The 24,395-nt window shown below is 45.7% G+C and overlaps 1 pseudogene; it reads right to left on the bottom strand.

The window, feature by feature from the left end:
* LOC127907536 (receptor-type tyrosine-protein phosphatase mu-like) overlaps nt 1-24,395 on the bottom strand; it is an 830,490-nt pseudogene that overhangs the window by 151,239 nt on the left and 654,856 nt on the right.

Below are 24,395 nucleotides of genomic sequence, written 5' to 3' on the forward strand. Positions count from 1 at the left end.
TAGAGCATGGCGCTTGTAACGCCAGGGTAGTGGGTTCGATTCCCGGGACCACCCATACGTAGAATGTATGCACACATGACTGTAAGTCGCTTTGGATAAAAGCGTCTGCTAAATGGCATATATTATTTATTATATTATGTAAAATCCTACAGTTGTCTATGTAATATCCTACAGTTGTCTATGTAAAATCCTACAGTTGTCTATGTAATATCCCACAGTTGTCTATGTAATATCCTACGGTTGTCTATGTAATATCCTACGGTTGTCTATGTAATATCCTACAGTTGTCTATGTAATATCCTACGGTTGTCTATGTAATATCCTACAGTTGTCTATGTAATGTCCTACAGTTGTCTATGTAATATCCTACAGTTGTCTATGTAAAATCCTACAGTTGTCTATGTAATATCCCACAGTTGTCTATGTAATATCCTACGGTTGTCTATGTAATATCCTACAGTTGTCTATGTAAAATCCTACAGTTGTCTATGTAATATCCCACAGTTGTCTATGTAATATCCTACGGTTGTCTATGTAATATCCTACGGTTGTCTATGTAATATCCTACAGTTGTCTATGTAATATCCTACAGTTGTCTATGTAATATCCTACAGTTGTCTATGTAAAATCCTACAGTTGTCTATGTAATATCCTACAGTTGTCTATGTAATATCCTACAGTTGTCTATGTAATATCCCACAGTTGTCTATGTAATATCCTACGGTTGTCTATGTAATATCCTACGGTTGTCTATGTAATATCCTACAGTTGTCTATGTAATATCCTACGGTTGTCTATGTAATATCCTACAGTTGTCTATGTAATATCCCACAGTTGTCTATGTAATATCCTACAGTTGTCTATGTAATATCCCACAGTTGTCTATGTAAAATCCTACAGTTGTCTATATAATATCCCACAGTTGTCTATGTAATATCCTACAGTTGTCTATGTAATATCCTACAGTTGTCTATGTAATATCCCACAGTTTTCTATGTAATATCCTACAGTTGTCTATGTAATATCCTACAGTTGTCTATGTAATATCCTACAGTTGTCTATGCAGGGTCCTTCTGTAGCTCAGTTGGTAGAGCATGGCGCTTGTAACGCCAGGGTAGTGGGTTCGATTCCCGGGACCACCCATACGTAGAATGTATGCACACATGACTGTAAGTCGCTTTGGATAAAAGCGTCTGCTAAATGGCATATATTATTTATTATATTATGTAAAATCCTACAGTTGTCTATGTAATATCCTACAGTTGTCTATGTAAAATCCTACAGTTGTCTATGTAATATCCCACAGTTGTCTATGTAATATCCTACGGTTGTCTATGTAATATCCTACGGTTGTCTATGTAATATCCTACAGTTGTCTATGTAATATCCTACGGTTGTCTATGTAATATCCTACAGTTGTCTATGTAATGTCCTACAGTTGTCTATGTAATATCCTACAGTTGTCTATGTAAAATCCTACAGTTGTCTATGTAATATCCCACAGTTGTCTATGTAATATCCTACGGTTGTCTATGTAATATCCTACAGTTGTCTATGTAAAATCCTACAGTTGTCTATGTAATATCCCACAGTTGTCTATGTAATATCCTACGGTTGTCTATGTAATATCCTACGGTTGTCTATGTAATATCCTACAGTTGTCTATGTAATATCCTACAGTTGTCTATGTAATATCCTACAGTTGTCTATGTAAAATCCTACAGTTGTCTATGTAATATCCCACAGTTGTCTATGTAATATCCTACAGTTGTCTATGTAATATCCTACAGTTGTCTATGTAATATCCCACAGTTGTCTATGTAATATCCTACGGTTGTCTATGTAATATCCTACGGTTGTCTATGTAATATCCTACAGTTGTCTATGTAATATCCTACGGTTGTCTATGTAATATCCTACAGTTGTCTATGTAATGTCCTACAGTTGTCTATGTAAAATCCTACAGTTGTCTATGTAAAATCCCACAGTTGTCTATGTAATATCCTACAGTTGTCTATGTAATATCCCACAGTTGTCTATGTAATATCCTACAGTTGTCTATGTAAAATCCTACAGTTGTCTATATAATATCCTACAGTTGTCTATATAATATCCTACAGTTGTCTATGTAAAATCCCACAGTTGTCTATGTAATATCCTACAGTTGTCTATGTAAAATCCCACAGTTGTCTATGTAATATCCTACAGTTGTCTATGTAATATCCTACAGTTGTCTATGTAATGTCCCACAGTTGTCTATGTAATATCCTACAGTTGTCTATATAATATCCTACAGTTGTCTATGTAAAATCCCACAGTTGTCTATGTAATATCCTACAGTTGTCTATGTAATATCCTACAGTTGTCTATGTAATATCCCACAGTTGTCTATGTAAAATCCCACAGTTGTCTATGTAATATCCCACAGTTGTCTATGTATACCTGTCTATATAAGGTCCCACAGTTGTCTATGTAATATCCCACAGTTGTCTATGTAATATCCTACAGTTGTCTATGTAATATCCTACAGTTGTCTATGTAATATCCTACAGTTGTCTATGTAATATCCTACAGTTGTCTATGTAATATCCCACAGTTGTCTATGTAATGTCCCACAGTTGTCTATATATACCTGTCTATATAAGGTCCCACAGTTGACAGTGCATGTCAGAGCAAAAACCAAGCCATGAGGTTCAAGGAATTGTCCGTAGAGCTCTGATACAAGATTGTGTCGTGGTACAGATCTGGGGAAGGGTACCGAAACATTCATGCAACTTTAAAGATTTGTGTTTAGGTGTGTGTTTGTGTTTGTGTTTAGGTGTGTTTATGTGTGTGTTTAGGTGTGTGTTTAGGTGTGTGTTTAGGTGTGTGTTTGTGTTTAGGTGTGTGTTTAGGTGTGTGTTTGTGTATAGGTGTGTGTGTTTGTGTTTAGGTGTGTGTTTGTGTTTAGGTGTGTGTTTGTGTTTAGGTGTGTGTGTGTGTGTTTGTGTTTAGGTGTGTGTTTGTGTGTGTGTTTGTGTTTAGGTGTGTGTTTGTGTTTGTGTTTAGGTGTGTTTATGTGTGTGTTTATGTGTGTGTTTAGGTGTGTGTTTAGGTGTGTGTTTGTGTTTAGGTGTGTGTTTAGGTGTGTGTTTGTGTTTAGGTGTGTGTGTTTGTGTTTAGGTGTGTGTTTGTGTTTAGGTGTGTGTTTGTGTTTAGGTGTGTGTGTGTGTTTGTGTTTAGGTGTGTGTGTGTGTGTGTTGTTTGTGTTTAGGTGTGTGTTTGTGTTTATGTGTGTGTTTAGGTGTGTGTTTGTGTTTAGGTGTGTGTGTGTGTTTGTGTTTAGGTGTGTGTTTGTGTTTAGGTGTGTGTTTGTGTTTAGGCGTGTGTTTGTGTTTAGGCGTGTGTGTGTTTAGGTGTGTGTTTGTGTTTAGGTGTGTGTTTGTGTTTAGGTGTGTGTTTGTGTTTAGGCGTGTGTGTTTGTATAGGTGTGTGTGTGTTTAGGCGTGTGTTTGTGTTTAGATTTGTGTGTTTGTATAGGTGTGTGTTTAGGTGTGTGTTTAGGTGTGTGTTTAGGCGTGTGTTTAGGTGTGTGTGTGTGTGTGTGTTTAGGTGTGTGTTTGTGTTTAGGTGTGTGTTTGTGTTTAGGCGTGTGTGTTTGTATAGGTGTGTGTTTAGGTGTGTGTTTAGGTGTGTGTTTAGGCGTGTGTTTAGGTGTGTGTGTGTGTGTTTAGGTGTGTGTGTGTTAAGGTGTGTGTGTAGATGCCTGTTTTAATTGAGACACTGAGGAGGTAGAGAGGCAAAGCTCTAATAAACAGCTAATTATGCAACTCCCTGTTCCACCACAGCAGACAGCTGCATACATTATACACACACACACACACACACACACACACACACACACACACACACACACACACACACACACACACACACACACACACACACACACACACACACACACACACACACACACACACACACACACACACACACACACACAAAGACAGACATTGAGCACGTTGTTGAATCCATTAAGGCCTCATCTCAAAACAACTCTCGTTCATTTTGCTCTAACACTCAAATCCCTCTGCTGAGCTGTGCTCTGATGTGTAGGAGTGGAGTGTGTGTGTGTTCTTGAGAGAAAGAGTGTGTGAGCGTGTGTGTGTGTGTGTGTGTCTTGTTCCTGGGAGGGAGGAGATCTGGACTAGATTCATAACAATTAAAGCATTTGATTCAACCTCTGAGGTCAGAGAGTCTGTTTGACAGATTAACACTGGAAATGAATGAGCATGCACAGTGGACAATCCATTAATTTAGAGAGAGAGAGAGAGAGAGAAAGCAAGAGAGAGCCCTGAGAGAGCCCTGAGAGAGAGAGAGAGAGAGAGAGAGAGAGAGAGAGAGAGAGAGAGAGCGAGAGAGAGAGAGAGAGAGAGAGAGAGAGAGAGAGAGCCCTGAGAGAGCCCTGAGAGAGAGAGAGAGAGAGCCCGAGAGAGAGAGCCCTGAGAGAGAGAGAGAGCCCGAGAGAGAGAGAGAGAGAGAGAGAGAGAGAGAGAGAGAGAGAGAGAGCCCTGAGAGAGAGAGAGAGAGAGAGAGAGAGAGAGAGAGAGAGAGAGAGAGAGAGAGAGAGCCCAGAGAGAGAGAGAGAGCCCTGAGAGAGACCTGAGATAGCCCTGAGAGAGAGAGAGAGAGAGAGAGAGAGAGAGAGAGAGAGAGAGAGAGAGAGAGAGAGAGAGAGAGAGAGAGAGAGAGAGAGAGAGAGAGAGAGAGAGAGAGAGAGAGAGAGAGAGAGAGAGAGAGAGAATCCAAAGTCAAATGTCTGCTGTTTGCTGATGATCTGGTGCTTCTGTCACCAACCAAGGAGGGCCTACAGCAGCACCTAGATCTCATGCACAGATTCTGTCAGACCTGGGCCCTGACAGTAAATCTCAGTAAGACCAAAATAATGGTGTTCCAAAAAAGGTCCAGTCACCAGGACCACAAATACAAATTCCATCTAGACACTGTTGCCCTAGAGCACACAAAAAACTATACATACCTTGGCCTAAACATCAGCGCCACAGGTAACTTCCACAAAGCTGTGAACGATCTGAGAGACAAGGCAAGAAGGGCATTCGATGCCATCAAAAGAAACATAAATTTCAACATACCAATTAGGATCTGGCTAAAAATACTTGAATCAGTAATAGAGCCCATTGCCCTTTATGGTTGTGAGGTCTGGGGTCCGCTCACCAACCAAGACTTCACAAAATGGGACAAACACCAAATTGAGACTCTGCACGCAGAATTCTGCAAAAATATCCTCCGTGTACAACGTAGAACACCATTAATGCATGTAGAGCAGAATTAGGCCGATACCCACTAATTATCAAAATCCAGAAAAGAGCCGTTAAATTCTACAACCACCTAAAAGGAAGCGAGTCACAAACCTTCCATAACAAAGCCATCACCTACAGAGAGATGAACCTGGAGAAGAGTCCCCTAAGCAAGCTGCTCCTGAGGCTCTGTTCACAAACACAAACACACCCCACAGAGCCCCAAGACAGCAGCACAATTAGACCCAACCAAATCATGAGAAAACAAAAAGATAATTACTTGACACATTGGAAAGAATTAACAAAAAAACAGAGCAAACGAGAATGCTATTTGGCCCTAAACAGAGAGTACACAGCGGCAGAATACCTGACCACTGTGACTGACCCAAACTTAAGGAAAGCTTTGACTATGTACAGACTCAGTGAGCATAGCCTTGCTATTGAGAAAGGCCGCCGTAGGCAGACATGGCTCTCAAGAGAAGACAGGCTATGTGCTCACTGCCCACAAAATGAGGTGGAAACTGAGCTGCACTTCCTAACCTCCTGCCCAATGTATGACCATATTAGAGAGACATATTTCCCTCAGATTACACAGATCCACAATGAATTCGAAAACAAATCCAATTTTGAAAAACTCCCATGTCTACTGGGTGAAATACCACAGTGTGACATCACAGCAGCAAGATATGTGACCTGTTGCCACGAGAAAAGGGCAACCAGTGAAGAACAAACACCATTGTAAATTACAACCCATATTTATGCTTATTTATTTTATCTTGTGTCCTTTAACCATTTGTACATTGTTAAAACACTGTATATATATATATATAATATGACATTTCTAATGTCTTTACTGTTTTGAAACTTCTGTATGTGTAATGTTTACTGTTCATTTTTGTTGTTTTTCACTTTATATATTCACTTTGTATGTTGTCTACCTCACTTGCTTTGGCAATGTTAACACATGTTTCCCATGACAATAAAGCCCTTGAATTGAATTGAATTGAGAGACAGAGAGAGACAGAGAGAGAGAGAGAGAGAGAGAGAGAGAGAGAGAGAGAGAGAGAGAGAGAGAGAGAGAGAGAGAGAGAGAGAGAGAGAGAGAGAGAGAGAGAGAGAGAGAGAGAGAGAGAGAGAGAGAGAGAGAGAGAAGAGAGAGAAGAGAGTGAGAAGAGTTCTGCTAGCCCAGAAAGCAGAGCTGGTGTGTATGTGTGAGCATATGTCATCAGAGCTCTACCGCAGCGTAATATAAACAGACTGTCTGAGCACATCTTCATACGCCCTCATTACAAACAAACATTAAAAATCATCCATCCATCCACACAGATAGCCTTAAAGCAACATCTACCCACCCATCCATCCATCTATCCACACAGATAGCCTTAAAGCAACATCTACCCACCCATCCATCCATCTATCCACACAGATAGCCTTAAAGCAACATCTACCCATCCATTCATCCATCCATCCACACAGATAGCCTTAAAGCAACATCTACCCATCCATCCATTCATCCATCCACCCACACAGATAGCCTTAAAGCAACATCTACCCATCCATCCATCCACACAGATAGCCTTAAAGCAACATCAACCCACCCATTCATCCATCCATTCATCCATCCACACAGATAGCCTTAAAGCAACATCTACCCACCCATTCATCCATCCACACAGATAGCATTAAAGCAACATCTACCCACCCATTCATCCATCCACACAGATAGCATTAAAGCAACATCTACCCACCCATTCATCCATCCATCCACACAGATAGCCTTAAAGCAACATCTACCCATCCATCCATCCACACAGATAGCCTTAAAGCAACATCTACCCACCCATCCATCCATCCATCTATCCACACAGATAGCCTTAAAGCAACATCTACCCATCCATTCATCCATCCATCCACACAGATAGCCTTAAAGCAACATCTACCCACCCATCCATCCATCCATCCATCCATCCATCCACACAGATAGCATTAAAGCAACATCTACCCATCCATTCATCCATCCATCCACACAGATAGCCTTAAAGCAACATCTATCCATCCATCCATCCACACAGATAGCATTAAAGCAACATCTACCCACCCATTCATCCATCCATCCACACAGATAGCCTTAAAGCAACATCTACCCATCCATCCATCCACACAGATAGCCTTAAAGCAACATCAACCCACCCATTCATCCATCCATTCATCCATCCACACAGATAGCCTTAAAGCAACATCGACCCACCCATTCATCCATCCATCCACACAGATAGCCTTAAAACAACATCTACCCACCCATCCATCCACACAGATAGCCTTAAAGCAACATCTACCCACCCATTCATCCATCCATCCATCCACACAGATAGCCTTAAAGCAACATCTACCCACCCATTCATCCATCCATCCATCCACACAGATAGCCTTAAAACAACATCTACCCACCCATTCATCCATCCATCCATCCACACAGATAGCCTTAAAGCAACATCTACCCACCCATTCATCCATCCATCCATCCACACAGATAGCCTTAAAGCAACATCTACCCACCCATTCATTCATCCATCCATCCACACAGATAGCCTTAAAGCAACATCTACCCACCCATTCATCCATCCATCCACACAGATAGCCTTAAAGCAACATCTACCCACCCATTCATCCATCCATCCACACAGATAGCCTTAAAACAACATCTACCCACCCATCCATCCACACAGATAACCTTAAAGCAACATCTACCCACCCATCCATCCACACAGATAGCCTTAAAGCAACATCTACCCACCCATCCATCCACACAGATAGCCTTAAAGCAACATCTACCCACCCATTCATCCATCCATCCATCCATCCATCCACACAGATAGCCTTAAAGCAACATCGACCCACCCATTCATCCATCCATCCACACAGATAGCCTTAAAACAACATCTACCCACCCATCCATCCACACAGATAGCATTAAAGCAACATTACCCACCCATTCATCCATCCATCCACACAGATAGCCTTAAAGCAACATCTACCCACCCATTCATCCATCCATCCACACAGATAGCCTTAAAGCAACATCTACCCACCCATCCACACACACACACACACGTACACACACACACACACTCTCTCTGATGAAGCATGCAGAACATGTTACTGTTCATGAGTTTTGTTCTTACCCTGGGTAGCGATGTAATGGTTGGGCCTGTGGTAGCCCTGTAAACGAGAGAGAAAGAGAGAGAGGGAGAGAGAGACAGAGAGAGGGAGAGAGAGACAGAGAGAGAGAGAGAGAGAGAGACAGAGAGAGAGAGAGAGACAGAGAGAGAGAGAGAGACAGAGAGAGACAGAGAGAGAGAGAGAGTATATAAATCATGCCTAAATCATGTAATCATTGATGAATGTAACATGTTTGTCAGGAAACTGTATGGAGAATAGGCTTTTGTCAATATCATTATTTGAAGAAAGCAACACTAAACACATCTTTTAAGTGAGAAAGACACACACTCCTCCACACCTCTATAGATAACAAGAATCCCCAGATTCCTCTCTCCCCCCCCCGCCACTCTCCCCCTCTCCCTCCCTCCCCCTGCCACTCTCCCCCTCTCGCTATGCCACTCTCCCCCTCCCCCGCCACTCTCCCCCTCTCCCCCGCCACTCTCCCCCTCTCCCTCTGCCACTCTCCCCCTCCCCCGCCACTCTCCCCCTCTCCCTCTGCCACTCTCCCCCTCCCCCGCCACTCTCCCCCTCTCCCCCGCCACTCTCCCCCTCTCCCTCCCTCCCCCTGCCACTCTCCCCCTCCCCCCACCACTCTCCCTCTCCCACTAGATCCCATTAAGACCTATCTAGCTACTAGCAGGACTGATCTCCACAACAGACCTGCCATTCTCAGGGATTACTGTAATCTAACCTAATCCCTCAAATTGTATTTGTCCCTGTCTTCTCTCAGGAGATACAGTTGAAGTCGGAAGTTTACATACAATTTAGGTTCGTTAGTTTTCGTTAGGTTCGTTTTTACAGACAGATTATTTCACTTATAATTCACTGTATCACAATTCCAGTGAGTCAGAAGTTTACTACACTAAATTCCAGAAAATTATGCCATGGCTTTAGAAGCTTCTGATAGGCTAATTGACATAATTTGAGTCAACTGGAGGTGTACCTGTGGATGTATCGTTGGGTGCAATTTCCAAACACCTGAAGGTACCACGTTCATATGTACAAATAATAGTATGCAAGTATAAACACAATGGAGACCACGCAGCCGTCATACCACTCAGGAAGGAGACGCGTTCTGTCTCCTAGAGATGAACGTACTTTGGTGCGAGAAGTGCAAATCAATCCCAGAACAACAGCAAAGGACCTTGTGAAGATGCTGGAGGAAACTGGTACAAAAGTATCTATATCCACAGTAAAACGAGTCCTATATCGACATAACCTGAAAGGCCGCTCAGCAAGGAAGAAGCCACTGCTCCAAAACCGCCATAAAAATAGCCAGTCTACGGTCTGCAACTGCACATGGGAACAAAGATCGTACTTTTTTGAGAAATGTTCTCTGGTCTGATGAAACAAAAATAGAATTGCTTGGCCATTATGACCATCGTTGCGTTAGGAGGAAAAAGGGGGAGACTTGCAAGCCGAAGAACACCATCCCAACCGTGAAGCACGGGGGTGGCAGCATCACGTTGTGGGGGTTCTTTGCTGCAGGAGGGACTGGTGCACTTCACAAAATAGATGGCTTCATGAGGTTGGAAAATGATGTGGATATAATGAAGCAACATCTCAACACATCAGTTAGGAAGTTAAAGCTTGGTCACAGATGACTCAAGTTAAACAATTTAAAGGCAATACTACCAAATGCTAATTGAGTGTATGTAAACTTCTGATCCACTGGGAATGTGATGAAAGAAATAAAAGCTGAAATAAATCATGCTCTCTACTATTATTGCTGACATTTCACAATCCCGAAAATAAAGTGGTGATCCTAACCGAATAAAAAAAAAAGCTCTAGATGTCGTTTTTCAAAAATATATATTTTTTTTTTAAAAGCTCCAATAGTCGAATCTGTGAACATGTGAAATAGTTTCGAAGTGAAATTAAAGCTGTGGCAAGTCCCACTAGAAAGGGGTAACGCATTTTCCTACCCTTTGAGGACAAGAGCCTGAGATTCCGTTGGAAAATGAGGAAAGCCAAGTTATTTTGCGAGAGGTTTTAAAAGGACTGAAGTTGAACATATTTTCAAATCCCGTTTAACGTCGAACTAGCGGATGGAATTGAGCTGCAGAGTCATTGAGCTGCAGAGTCATTGAGCTGCAGAGTCATTGAGCTGCAGAGTCATTGAGCTGCAGAGTCATTGAGCTGCAAAGCCATTGAGCTGCAGAGTCATTGAGCTGCAGAGTCATTGAGCTGCAGAGTCATTGAGCTGCAGAGTCATTGAGCTGCAAAGTCATTGAGCTGCAAAGTCATTGAGCTGCAGTCATTGAGCTGCAGAGTCATTGAGCTGCAGAGTCATTGAGCTGCAGAGTCATTGAGCTGCAGAGTCATTGAGCTACAAAGTCATTGAGCTGCAAAGTCATTGAGCTGCAAAGTCATTGAGCTGCAGAGTCATTGAGCTGCAAAGTCATTGAGCTGCAGAGTCATTGAGCTGCAGAGTCATTGAGCTGCAGAGTCATTGAGTTGCAGAGTCATTGAGCTGCAGAGTCATTGAGCTGCAGAGTCATTGAGCTGCAGAGTCATTGAGCTGCAGAGTCATTGAGCTGCAAAGCAATGACTTGCTCAAAGTCAGGCACAACAACCTCCCTCTCCTTGAATTCTACAAAAATGTACGCTAGCCCCGAGCAATTTCCTGTTCTGAGGAGACATGCACTTAAATGTGCATCTGTGAGCAGTTCTTTTCGATTCCGCTCAATTCTCAAGTGACTCAATTCTCAAATGTCTCTCGATTCCGCTCAATTCTCAAATGTCTCTCGATTCCGCTCAATTCTTAAGTGATTCAATTCTCAAATTACTCTCGATTCCACTCAATTCTCAAGTGACTCGATTCTCAAGTGACTCAATTCTAAAATGTCTCTCGATTCCGCTCAATTCTCAAGTGACTCAATTCTCAAATGACTCTCGATTCCGCTCAATTCTCAAGTGACTCAATTCTCAAATGACTCTCGATTCCGCTCAATTCTCAAGTGACTCAATTCTAAAATGTCTCGCGATTCCGCTTAATTCTCAAGTGACTCAATTCGCAAATGACTCTTGCAAAAAAACTTGATTCTGCTCAAGACTGACCGGAACGTGTTAAAACCTGGAAAACCAGCTCATCTTGACATCCATCTGACATCGAACGCCTCGTCAAAGATAAGCAGTGTCACCCATCGCATTATAGAGGCGAGGTTGAACAAGAACCCATAATAACAACATTATTTACTAATATTTATTTAAATAGATAGGAGGACTTGCACTTTCCTAAATACTCAAGGACATGAGAAACATCGTAAAAGTCCTTTTTAAACTGTAAAACCAAAGTCAGCAATTTAAAGTCACATTAAAACACGAATAAAGCAGAAAATGGCACATTTTAATGATTATGACCCCCAAATTAATTTATAAATATTCAAATGGCCCTTGATGGTAAAAAGTTCCCTACCCCCTTAAAGGTTCTTCTCTACTCCGCTCAGCCCTTCTTCTCGCTTTCTCTCTTTCCATCTTCTCTCTCTCTTTCTCTATATCTCTCTCTATCTCTTCAGCTCGGGCCAGTAGTGATTGTCTTCCCTCTCTTATCTTGGTCAAAATCAATTGAAATAAGTCTGTGAATAATGCCCATCAGTCTGCGATTAACACTCGTCAGTCTGTGAATAACACGGGTCAGTCTGCGATTAACACCCGTCAGTCTGCGATTAATGCCCATCAGTCTGCGAATAACACTGCTCAGTCTGCGATTAACACTGCTCAGTCTGCGATTAACACTGGTCAGTCTGCGATTAACACGGGTCAGTCTGCGATTAACACTGGTCAGTCTGCGATTAACACTGGTCAGTCTGTGATTAACACTGCTCAGTCTGCGATTAACACTTGTCAGTCTGCGATTAATGCCCATCAGTCTGCGATTAACACTGGTCAGTCTGCGATTAACACTGGTCAGTCTGCGATTAACACTGGTCAGTCTGTGATTAACACTTGTCAGTCTGCGATTAACACTGGTCAGTCTGCGATTAACACGGGTCAGTCTGCGATTAACACTGGTCAGTCTGTGATTAACACTTGTCAGTCTGTGATTAACACTGGTCAGTCTGCGATTAACACGGGTCAGTCTGCGATTAACACTTGTCAGTCTGCGATTAACACTGGTCAGTCTGTGATTAACACTGGTCAGTCTGCGATTAACACTGCTCAGTCTGCGATTAACACTGGTCAGTCTGCGATTAACACGGGTCAGTCTGCGATTAACACTTGTCAGTCTGCGATTAACACTGGTCAGTCTGTGATTAACACTGGTCAGTCTGCGATTAACACTGGTCAGTCTGTGATTAACACTGGTCAGTCTGCGATTAACACTGGTCAGTCTGCGATTAACACGGGTCAGTCTGCGATTAACACAGGTCAGTCTGTGATTAACACTTGTCAGTCTGCGATTAACACTGGTCAGTCTGCGATTAACACTGGTCAGTCTGCGATTAACACGGGTCAGTCTGCGAATAACACTTGTCAGTCTGCGATTAACACGGGTCAGTCTGCGATTAACACTTGTCAGTCTGCGATTAACACTGGTCAGTCTGCGATTAACACTGGTCAGTCTGCGATTAACGCTTGTCAGTCTGCGATCAACACTGGTCAGTCTGCGATTAATGCCCATCAGTCTGCGATTAATGCCCATCAGTCTGCGATTAACACTGGTCAGTCTGCGATTAACACTGGTCAGTCTGTGATTAACACTGGTCAGTCTGCGATGAATGCCCGTCAGTCTGTGATTAATGCCCATCAGTCTGCGATTAACACTGGTCAGTCTGTGAATAACACGGGTCAGTCTGCGATTAACGCTGGTCAGTCTGCGATTAATGCCAATCAGTCTGCGATTAACACTGGTCAGTCTGCGATTAATGCCCATCAGTCTGCGATTAACACTGGTCAGTCTGTGATTAACACTGGTCAGTCTGCGATTAACACTGGTCAGTCTGCGATTAACACTGGTCAGTCTGCGATTAACACTGCTCAGTCTGCGATTAACACTGGTCAGTCTGCGATTAACACTGCTCAGTCTGCGATTAACACTGGTCAGTCTGCGATTAATGCCCATCAGTCTGCGATTAACACTGCTCAGTCTGCGATTAACACTGGTCAGTCTGCGATTAACACTGCTCAGTCTGCGATTAACACTGGTCAGTCTGTGATTAATGCCCATCAGTCTGCGATTAACACTGGTCAGTCTGTGATTAACACTGGTCAGTCTGCGATTAACACTGCTCTGCTCAGTCTGCGATTAACACTGCTCAGTCTGCGATTAACACTGGTCAGTCTGCGATTAATGCCCATCAGTCTGCGATTAACACGGGTCAGTCTGTGATTAATGCCCATCAGTCTGCGATTAACACTGGTCAGTCTGCGATTAACACTGGTCAGTCTGCGATTAATGCCCATCAGTCTGCGATTAACACTGGTCAGTCTGCGATTAATGCCCGTCAGTCTGCGATTAACACTGGTCAGTCTGTGATTAACACTGCTCAGTCTGCGATTAACACTGGTCAGTCTGCGATTAACACTGCTCAGTCTGCGATTAACACTGGTCAGTCTGCGATTAATGCCCATCAGTCTGAGATTAACACTGGTCAGTCTGCGATTAATGCCCGTCAGTCTGCGATTAACACTGGTCAGTCTGTGATTAACACTGCTCAGTCTGCGATTAACACTGGTCAGTCTGCGATTAACACTGCTCAGTCTGCGATTAACACTGGTCAGTCTGCGATTAACACTGGTCAGTCTGCGATTAACACTGGTCAGTCTGCGATTAACGCTTGTCAGTCTGCGATCAACACTGGTCAGTCTGCGATTAATGCCCATCAGTCTGCGATTAATGCCCATCAGTCTGCGATTAACACTGGTCAGTCTGCGATTAACACTGGTCAGTCTGTGATTAACACTGGTCAGTCTGCGATGAATGCCCGTCAGTCTGTGATTAATGCCCATCAGTCTGCGATTAACACTGGTCAGTCTGTGAATAACACGGGTCAGTCTGCGATTAACGCTTGTCAGTCTGCGATTAATGCCCATCAGTCTGCGATTAACACTGGTCAGTCTGCGATTAATGCCCATCAGTCTGCGATTAACACTGGTCAGTCTGTGATTAACACTGGTCAGTCTGCGATTAACACTGGTCAGTCTGCGATTAACACTGGTCAGTCTGCGATTAACACTGCTCAGTCTGCGATTAACACTGGTCAGTCTGCGATTAACACTGCTCAGTCTGCGATTAACACTGGTCAGTCTGCGATTAATGCCCATCAGTCTGCGATTAACACTGCTCAGTCTGCGATTAACACTGGTCAGTCTGCGATTAACACTGCTCAGTCTGCGATTAACACTGGTCAGTCTGCGATTAATGCCCATCAGTCTGCGATTAACACTGGTCAGTCTGTGATTAACACTGGTCAGTCTGCGATTAACACTGCTCAGTCTGCGATTAACACTGCTCAGTCTGCGATTAACACTGGTCAGTCTGCGATTAATGCCCATCAGTCTGCGATTAACACGGGTCAGTCTGTGATTAATGCCCATCAGTCTGCGATTAACACTGGTCAGTCTGCGATTAACACTGGTCAGTCTGCGATTAATGCCCATCAGTCTGCGATTAACACTGGTCAGTCTGCGATTAATGCCCGTCAGTCTGCGATTAACACTGGTCAGTCTGTGATTAACACTGCTCAGTCTGCGATTAACACTGGTCAGTCTGCGATTAACACTGCTCAGTCTGCGATTAACACTGGTCAGTCTGCGATTAATGCCCATCAGTCTGAGATTAACACTGGTCAGTCTGCGATTAATGCCCGTCAGTCTGCGATTAACACTGGTCAGTCTGTGATTAACACTGCTCAGTCTGCGATTAACACTGGTCAGTCTGCGATTAACACTGCTCAGTCTGCGATTAACACTGGTCAGTCTGCGATTAACACTGGTCAGTCTGTGATTAACACTGGTCAGTCTGCGATTAACACAGGTCAGTCTGCGATTAACACAGGTCAGTCTGCGATTAACACTGGTCAGTTTGTGATTAACACTGGTCAGTCTGCGATTAACACTGGTCAGTCTGCGATTAACGCTTGTCAGTCTGCGATTAATGCCCATCAGTCTGCGATTAACACTGGTCAGTCTGCGATGAATGCCCGTCAGTCTGCGATTAACACTGGTCAGTCTGTGATTAACACTGCTCAGTCTGCGATTAACACTGGTCAGTCTGCGATTAACACTGCTCAGTCTGCGATTAACACTGGTCAGTCTGCGATTAACACTGGTCAGTCTGTGATTAACACTGGTCAGTCTGCGATTAACACGGGTCAGTCTGCGATTAACACTGGTCAGTCTGCGATTAACACTGGTCAGTCTGCGATTAATGCCCATCAGTCTGCGATTAACACTGTTCAGTCTGCGATTAACACTGGTCAGTCTGTGATTAACACTGGTCAGTCTGCGATTAATGCCCGTCAGTCTGCGATTAACACTGGTCAGTCTGTGATTAACACTGTTCAGTCTGCGATTAACACTGGTCAGTCTGCGATTAACACTGGTCAGTCTGTGATTAACACTGGTCAGTCTGCGATTAACACTGGTCAGTCTGCGATTAACACTGGTCAGTCTGCGATTAACACTTGTCAGTCTGCGATTAACGCTTGTCAGTCTGCGCTTAACACTGGTCAGTCTGCGATTAACACTGGTCAGTCTGCGATTAACACTTGTCAATCTGCGATTAACACTTGTCAGTCTGCGATTAACACTTGTCAGTCTGCGATTAACACTTGTCAGTCTGCGATTAACACTTGTCAGTCTGCGATTAACACTTGTCAGTCTGCGATTAACACTGGTCAGTCTGCGATGAATGCCCGTCAGTCTGCGATTAACACTGGTCAGTCTGCGATTAACATTGGTCAGTCTGCGATTAATGCCTGTCAGTCTGCGATTAACACTGGTCAGTCTGTGATTAACACTGGTCAGTCTGCGATTAACACTGGTCAGTCTGCGATTAACACTGGTCAGTCTGTGATTAACACTGCTCAGTTTGCGATTAACACTGGTCAGTCTGCGATTAATGCCCGTCAGTCTGTGATTAACACTGGTCAGTCTGTGATTAACACGGGTCAGTTTGCGATTAACACTGGTCAGTCTGCAATTAACGGCCATCAGTCTGCGATTAACACTGGTCAGTCTGCGATTAACACCCATCAGTCTGCGATTAACACCCATCAGTCTGCGATTAACAGTAGTGGATTAGAGAGAGGATGTGTGTGTGAGTGTGTGAGTGAGTGTGAGTGTTTGTGTGAGTGTGTGAGTGTGTATGTGTGAGTGTGTGAGTATGTGTGTGTGTGTGTGTGTGTGTGCGTGCGTGCGAGCGATAGTGTGTTAGCAGGGGAGCCTGACAATCAACTGAGTTCTACTACAGTACAAACTACTTGTCTCCTGTGAGGCAAAACTGTGTGTTAATGATAAAGAACCCAGTACAACACCTGGGGTAACGTGGAAAACAATCATTACTGGTATTTAAGATGGCCCACAATATGGCCTATGTGTATATGTGTGTGTGTGAAGTATTTCTCCTTCAACTCTGACTTCTGACATTGGTAAATAGCCCAAATGTTGAAGGCAGGGCTGAGATTGACGTAGAAGATAGGGTTGAGATTGATGTAGAAGGCAGGGCTGAGATTGATGTAGAAGGCAGGGCTGAGACTGGTATAGAAGGTAGGGCTGAGACTGATGTAGAAGGCAGGGCTGAGACTGATGTAGAAGGCAGGGCTGAGACTGATGTAGAAGGTAGGGCTCAGATTGATGTAGAAGGTAGGGCTCAGATTGATGTAGAAGGCAGGGCTGAGACTGATGTAGAAGGCAGGGCTGAGACTGATGTAGAAGGCAGGGCTGAGACTGATGTAGAAGGCAGGGCTGAGACTGATGTAGAAGGTAGGGCTCAGATTGATGTAGAAGGTAGGGCTCAGATTGATGTAGAAGGCAGGGCTGATACTGATGTAGAAGGCAGGGCTGAGACTGATGTAGAAGGCAGGGCAGAGATTGATGTAGAAGGTAGGGCTCAGATTGATGTAGAAGGTAGGGCTCAGACTGATGTAGAAGGCAGGGCTGAGACTGATGTAGAAGGCAGGGCTGAGACTGATGTAGAAGGCAGGGCTGAGACTGATGTAGAAGGCAGGGCTGAGACTGATGTAGAAGGCAGGGCTGAGACTGATGTAGAAGGCAGGGCTGAGATTGATGTAGAAGGCAGGGCTGAGACTGATGTAGAAGGTAGGGCTGAGACTGATGTAGAAGGCAGGGCTGAGATTGATGTAGAAGGCAGGGCTGAGACTGGTATAGAAGGTAGGGCTGAGATTGATGTAGAAGGCAGGGCTGAGATTGATGTAGAAGGCAGGGCTGAGACCGATGTAGAAGGCAGGGCTGAGATTGATGTAGAAGGTAGGGCTCAGATTGATGTAGACGGCAGGGCTCAGACTGATGTAGAAGGCAGGGCTCAGACTGATGTAGAAGGCAGGGCTGAGACTGATGTAGAAGGCAGGGCTGAGATTGATGTAGAAGGCTGGGCTGAGACTGATGTAGAAGGCAGGGCTGAGACTGATGTAGAAGGTAGGGCTGAGACTGATGTAGAAGGTAGGGCTCAGATTGATGTAGAAGGCAGGGCTCAGACTGATGTAGAAGGCAGGGCTCAGACTGATGTAGAAGGCAGGGCTCAGACTGATGTAGAAGGCAGGGCTGAGACTGATGTAGAAGGCAGGGCTGAGATTGATGTAGAAGGTGGGCTGAGACTGATGTAGAAGGCAGGGCTGAGACTGATGTAGAAGGTAGGGCTCAGATTGATGTAGAAGGTAGGGCTCAGATTGATGTAGAAGGCAGGGCTGAGACTGATGTAGAAGGCAGGGCTGAGACTGATGTAGAAGGCAGGGCTGAGACTGGTATAGAAGGTAGGGCTGAGACTGATGTAGAAGGCAGGGCTGAGACTGATGTAGAAGGCAGGGCTGAGACTGATGTAGAAGGTAGGGCTCAGATTGATGTAGAAGGTAGGGCTCAGATTGATGTAGAAGGCAGGGCTGAGACTGATGTAGAAGGCAGGGCTGAGACTGATGTAGAAGGCAGGGCTGAGACTGATGTAGAAGGTAGGGCTCAGATTGATGTAGAAGGTAGGGCTCAGACTGATGTAGAAGGCAGGGCTGAGACTGATGTAGAAGGCAGGGCTGAGACTGATGTAGAAGGCAGGGCTGAGACTGATGTAGAAGGCAGGGCTGAGACTGATGTAGAAGGCAGGGCTGAGACTGATGTAGAAGGCAGGGCTGAGATTGATGTAGAAGGCAGGGCTGAGACTGATGTAGAAGGTAGGGCTGAGACTGATGTAGAAGGCAGGGCTGAGATTGATGTAGAAGGCAGGGCTGAGACTGGTATAGAAGGTAGGGCTGAGATTGATGTAGAAGGCAGGGCTGAGATTGATGTAGAAGGCAGGGCTGAGACCGATGTAGAAGGCAGGGCTGAGATTGATGTAGAAGGTAGGGCTCAGATTGATGTAGAAGGCAGGGCTCAGACTGATGTAGAAGGCAGGGCTCAGACTGATGTAGAAGGCAGGGCTGAGACTGATGTAGAAGGCAGGGCTGAGATTGATGTAGAAGGCTGGGCTGAGACTGATGTAGAAGGCAGGGCTGAGACTGATGTAGAAGGTAGGGCTGAGACTGATGTAGAAGGTAGGGCTCAGATTGATGTAGAAGGCAGGGCTCAGACTGATGTAGAAGGCAGGGCTCAGACTGATGTAGAAGGCAGGGCTGAGACTGATGTAGAAGGCAGGGCTGAGATTGATGTAGAAGGCTGGGCTGAGACTGATGTAGAAGGCAGGGCTGAGACTGATGTAGAAGGTAGGGCTGAGACTGATGTAGAAGGCAGGGCTGAGACTGATGTAGAAGGTAGGGCTCAGATTGATGTAGAAGGTAGGGCTCAGATTGATGTAGAAGGCAGGGCTGAGACTGATGTAGAAGGCAGGGCTGAGACTGATGTAGAAGGCAGGGCTGAGACTGGTGTAGAAGGTAGGGCTGAGACTGATGTAGAAGGCAGGGCTGAGACTGATGTAGAAGGCAGGGCTGAGACTGATGTAGAAGGTAGGGCTCAGATTGATGTAGAAGGTAGGGCTCAGATTGATGTAGAAGGCAGGGCTGAGACTGATGTAGAAGGCAGGGCTGAGACTGATGTAGAAGGCAGGGCTGAGATTGATGTAGAAGGTAGGGCTCAGATTGATGTAGAAGGTAGGGCTCAGACTGATGTAGAAGGCAGGGCTGAGACTGATGTAGAAGGCAGGGCTGAGACTGATGTAGAAGGCAGGGCTGAGACTGATGTAGAAGGCAGGGCTGAGACTGATGTAGAAGGCAGGGCTGAGACTGATGTAGAAGGCAGGGCTGAGATTGATGTAGAAGGCAGGGCTGAGACTGATGTAGAAGGTAGGGCTGAGACTGATGTAGAAGGCAGGGCTGAGATTGATGTAGAAGGCAGGGCTGAGACTGGTATAGAAGGTAGGGCTGAGATTGATGTAGAAGGCAGGGCTGAGATTGATGTAGAAGGCAGGGCTGAGACCGATGTAGAAGGCAGGGCTGAGATTGATGTAGAAGGTAGGGCTCAGATTGATGTAGAAGGCAGGGCTCAGACTGATGTAGAAGGCAGGGCTCAGACTGATGTAGAAGGCAGGGCTGAGACTGATGTAGAAGGCAGGGCTGAGATTGATGTAGAAGGCTGGGCTGAGACTGATGTAGAAGGCAGGGCTGAGACTGATGTAGAAGGTAGGGCTGAGACTGATGTAGAAGGTAGGGCTCAGATTGATGTAGAAGGCAGGGCTCAGACTGATGTAGAAGGCAGGGCTCAGACTGATGTAGAAGGCAGGGCTCAGACTGATGTAGAAGGCAGGGCTGAGACTGATGTAGAAGGCAGGGCTGAGATTGATGTAGAAGGCTGGGCTGAGACTGATGTAGAAGGCAGGGCTGAGACTGATGTAGAAGGTAGGGCTGAGACTGATGTAGAAGGTAGGGCTCAGACTGATGTAGAAGGCAGGGCTAAGACTGATGTAGAAGGCAGGGCTCAGACTGATGTAGAAGGCAGGGCTCAGACTGATGTAGAAGGCAGGGCTGAGATTGATGTAGAAGGCTGGGCTGAGACTGATGTAGAAGGCAGGGCTGAGACTGATGTAGAAGGTAGGGCTGAGACTGATGTAGAAGGTAGGGCTCAGATTGATGTAGAAGGCAGGCCTGAGATTGATATAGAAGGCAGGGCTCAGACTGATGTAGAAGGCAGGGCTCAGACTGATGTAGAAGGCAGGGCTGAGACTGATGTAGAAGGCAGGGCTGAGATTGATGTAGAAGGCTGGGCTGAGACTGATGTAGAAGGCAGGGCTGAGACTGATGTAGAAGGTAGGGCTGAGACTGATGTAGAAGGTAGGGCTCAGACTGATGTAGAAGGCAGGGCTGAGACTGATGTAGAAGGCAGGGCTGAGACTGATGTAGAAGGCAGGGCTGAGACTGATGTAGAAGGCAGGGCTGAGACTGATGTAGAAGGCAGGGCTGAGATTGATGTAGAAGGCAGGGCTGAGACTGATGTAGAAGGTAGGGCTGAGACTGATGTAGAAGGCAGGGCTGAGATTGATGTAGAAGGCAGGGCTGAGACTGGTATAGAAGGTAGGGCTGAGATTGATGTAGAAGGCAGGGCTGAGATTGATGTAGAAGGCAGGGCTGAGACCGATGTAGAAGGTAGGGGTGAGACTGATGTAGAAGGTAGGGCTGAGACTGATATAGAAGGTAGGGCTGAGACTGGTATAGAAGGCAGGGCTGAGACTGGTATAGAAGGCAGGGCTGAGACTGATATAGAAGGTAGGGCTGAGACTGGTATAGAAGGTAGGGCTGAGACTGGTATAGAAGGCAGGGCTGAGACTGATATAGAAGGTAGGGCTGAGACTGATATAGAAGGTAGGGCTGAGACTGATGTAGAAGGTAGGGGTGAGACTGATATAGAAGGTAGGGCAGAGACTGATGTAGAAGGCAGGGCTGAGACTGATATAGAAGGTAGGGCTGAGACTGATATAGAAGGTAGGGCTGAGACTGATGTAGAAGGCAGGGCTGAGACTGGTATAGAAGGTAGGGCTGAGACTGATGTAGAAGGTAGGGGTGAGACTGATATAGAAGGTAGGGCTGAGACTGATGTAGAAGGTAGGGCTGAGACTGATATAGAAGGTAGGGCTGAGACTGGTATAGAAGGCAGGGCTGAGACTGGTATAGAAGGCAGGGCTGAGACTGATATAGAAGGCAGGGCTGAGACTGGTATAGAAGGTAGGGCTGAGACTGGTATAGAAGGCAGGGCTGAGACTGATATAGAAGGTAGGGCTGAGACTGATGTAAAAGGCAGGGCTGAGACTGATATAGAAGGTAGGGCTGAGACTGACATAGAAGGTAGGGCTGAGACTGATGTAGAAGGCAGGGCTGAGACTGATGTAGAAGGCAGGGCTCAGACTGATGTAGAAGGCAGGGCTGAGACTGATGTAGAAGGCAGGGCTCAGACTGATGTAGAAGGCAGGGCTGAGATTGATATAGAAGGCAGGGCTGAGACTGATATAGAAGGTAGGGCTGAGACTGATATAGAAGGTAGGGCTGAGACTGATATAGAAGGTAGGGCTGAGACTGATGTAGAAGGTAGGGCTGAGACTGGTATAGAAGGCAGGGCTGAGACTGATATAGAAGGTAGGGCTGAGACTGGTATAGAAGGCAGGGCTGAGACTGATATAGAAGGTAGGGCTGAGACTGATATAGAAGGTAGGGCTGAGACTGATGTAGAAGGTAGGGGTGAGACTGATATAGAAGGTAGGGCAGAGACTGATGTAGAATGCAGGGCTGAGACTGATATAGAAGGTAGGGCTGAGACTGATATAGAAGGTAGGGCTGAGACTGATGTAGAAGGCAGGGCTGAGACTGGTATAGAAGGTAGGGCTGAGACTGATGTAGAAGGCAGGGCTGAGACTGGTATAGAAGGTAGGGCTGAGACTGATGTAGAAGGTAGGGGTGAGACTGATATAGAAGGTAGGGCTGAGACTGATGTAGAAGGTAGGGCTGAGACTGATATAGAAGGTAGGGCTGAGACTGGTATAGAAGGCAGGGCTGAGACTGGTATAGAAGGCAGGGCTGAGACTGATATAGAAGGCAGGGCTGAGACTGGTATAGAAGGTAGGGCTGAGACTGGTATAGAAGGCAGGGCTGAGACTGATATAGAAGGTAGGGCTGAGACTGATGTAAAAGGCAGGGCTGAGACTGATATAGAAGGTAGGGCTGAGACTGATGTAAAAGGCAGGGCTGAGATTGATGTAGAAGGTAGGGCTGAGACTGATGTAGAAGGCAGGGCTGAGATTGATGTAGAAGGCAGGGCTGAGACTGATGTAGAAGGCAGGGCTGAGACTGATGTAGAAGGCAGGGCTGAGACTGATGTAGAAGGTAGGGCTGAGACTGATGTAGAAGGCAGGGCTGAGATTGATGTAGAAGGTAGGGCTCAGATTGATGTAGAAGGCAGGGCTGAGATTGATGTAGAAGGCAGGGCTCAGACTGATGTAGAAGGCAGGGCTGAGATTGATATAGAAGGCAGGGCTGAGACTGATATAGAAGGTAGGGCTGAGACTGATATAGAAGGTAGGGCTGAGACTGATGTAGAAGGTAGGGCTCAGATTGATGTAGAAGGCAGGGCTCAGATTGATGTAGAAGGCAGGGCTGAGACTGATGTAGAAGGCAGGGCTGAGATTGATGTAGAAGGCAGGGCTGAGACTGATGTAGAAGGCAGGGCTGAGACTGATATAGAAGGTAGGGCTGAGACTGATATAGAAGGTAGGGCTGAGACTTATGTAGAAGGCAGGGCTGAGACTGGTATAGAAGGTAGGGCTGAGACTGATGTAGAAGGTAGGGGTGAGACTGATATAGAAGGTAGGGCTGAGACTGGTATAGAAGGTAGGGCTGAGACTGGTATAGAAGGCAGGGCTGAGACTGATATAGAAGGTAGGGCTGAGACTGGTATAGAAGGTAGGGCTGAGACTGGTATAGAAGGCAGGGCTGAGACTGATATAGAAGGCAGGGCTGAGACTGGTATAGAAGGTAGGGCTGAGACTGGTATATAAGGCAGGGCTGAGACTGATATAGAAGGTAGGGCTGAGACTGGTATAGAAGGCAGGGCTGAGACTGGTATAGAAGGCAGGGCTGAGACTGATATAGAAGGCAGGGCTGAGACTGGTATAGAAGGTAGGGCTGAGACTGGTATAGAAGGCAGGGCTGAGACTGATATAGAAGGTAGGGCTGAGACTGATGTAAAAGGCAGGGCTGAGACTGGTATAGAAGGTAGGGCTGAGACTGATATAGAAGGTAGGGCTGAGACTGATGTAAAAGGCAGGGCTGAGACTGATATAGAAGGCAGGGCTGAGACTGATGTAGAAGGCAGGGCTGAGACTGATGTAGAAGGCAGGGCTGAGACTGATGTAGAAGGCAGGGCTCAGACTGATGTAGAAGGCAGGGCTGAGATTGATATAGAAGGCAGGGCTGAGACTGATATAGAAGGTAGGGCTGAGACTGATATAGAAGGTAGGGCTGAGACTGATGTAGAAGGTAGGGCTGAGACTGATATAGAAGGTGGGGCTGAGACTGGTATAGAAGGCAGGGCTGAGACTGGTATAGAAGGCAGGGCTGAGACTGATATAGAAGGTAGGGCTGAGACTGGTATAGAAGGTAGGGCTGAGACTGGTATAGAAGGCAGGGCTGAGACTGATATAGAAGGCAGGGCTGAGACTGGTATAGAAGGTAGGGCTGAGACTGATGTAGAAGGTAGGGGTGAGACTGATATAGAAGGTAGGGCTGAGACTGATGT

This window comes from Oncorhynchus keta, chromosome 15 (assembly GCF_023373465.1).
Source record: "Oncorhynchus keta strain PuntledgeMale-10-30-2019 chromosome 15, Oket_V2, whole genome shotgun sequence".
In the NCBI taxonomy this organism is placed as follows: domain Eukaryota; kingdom Metazoa; phylum Chordata; class Actinopteri; order Salmoniformes; family Salmonidae; genus Oncorhynchus; species Oncorhynchus keta.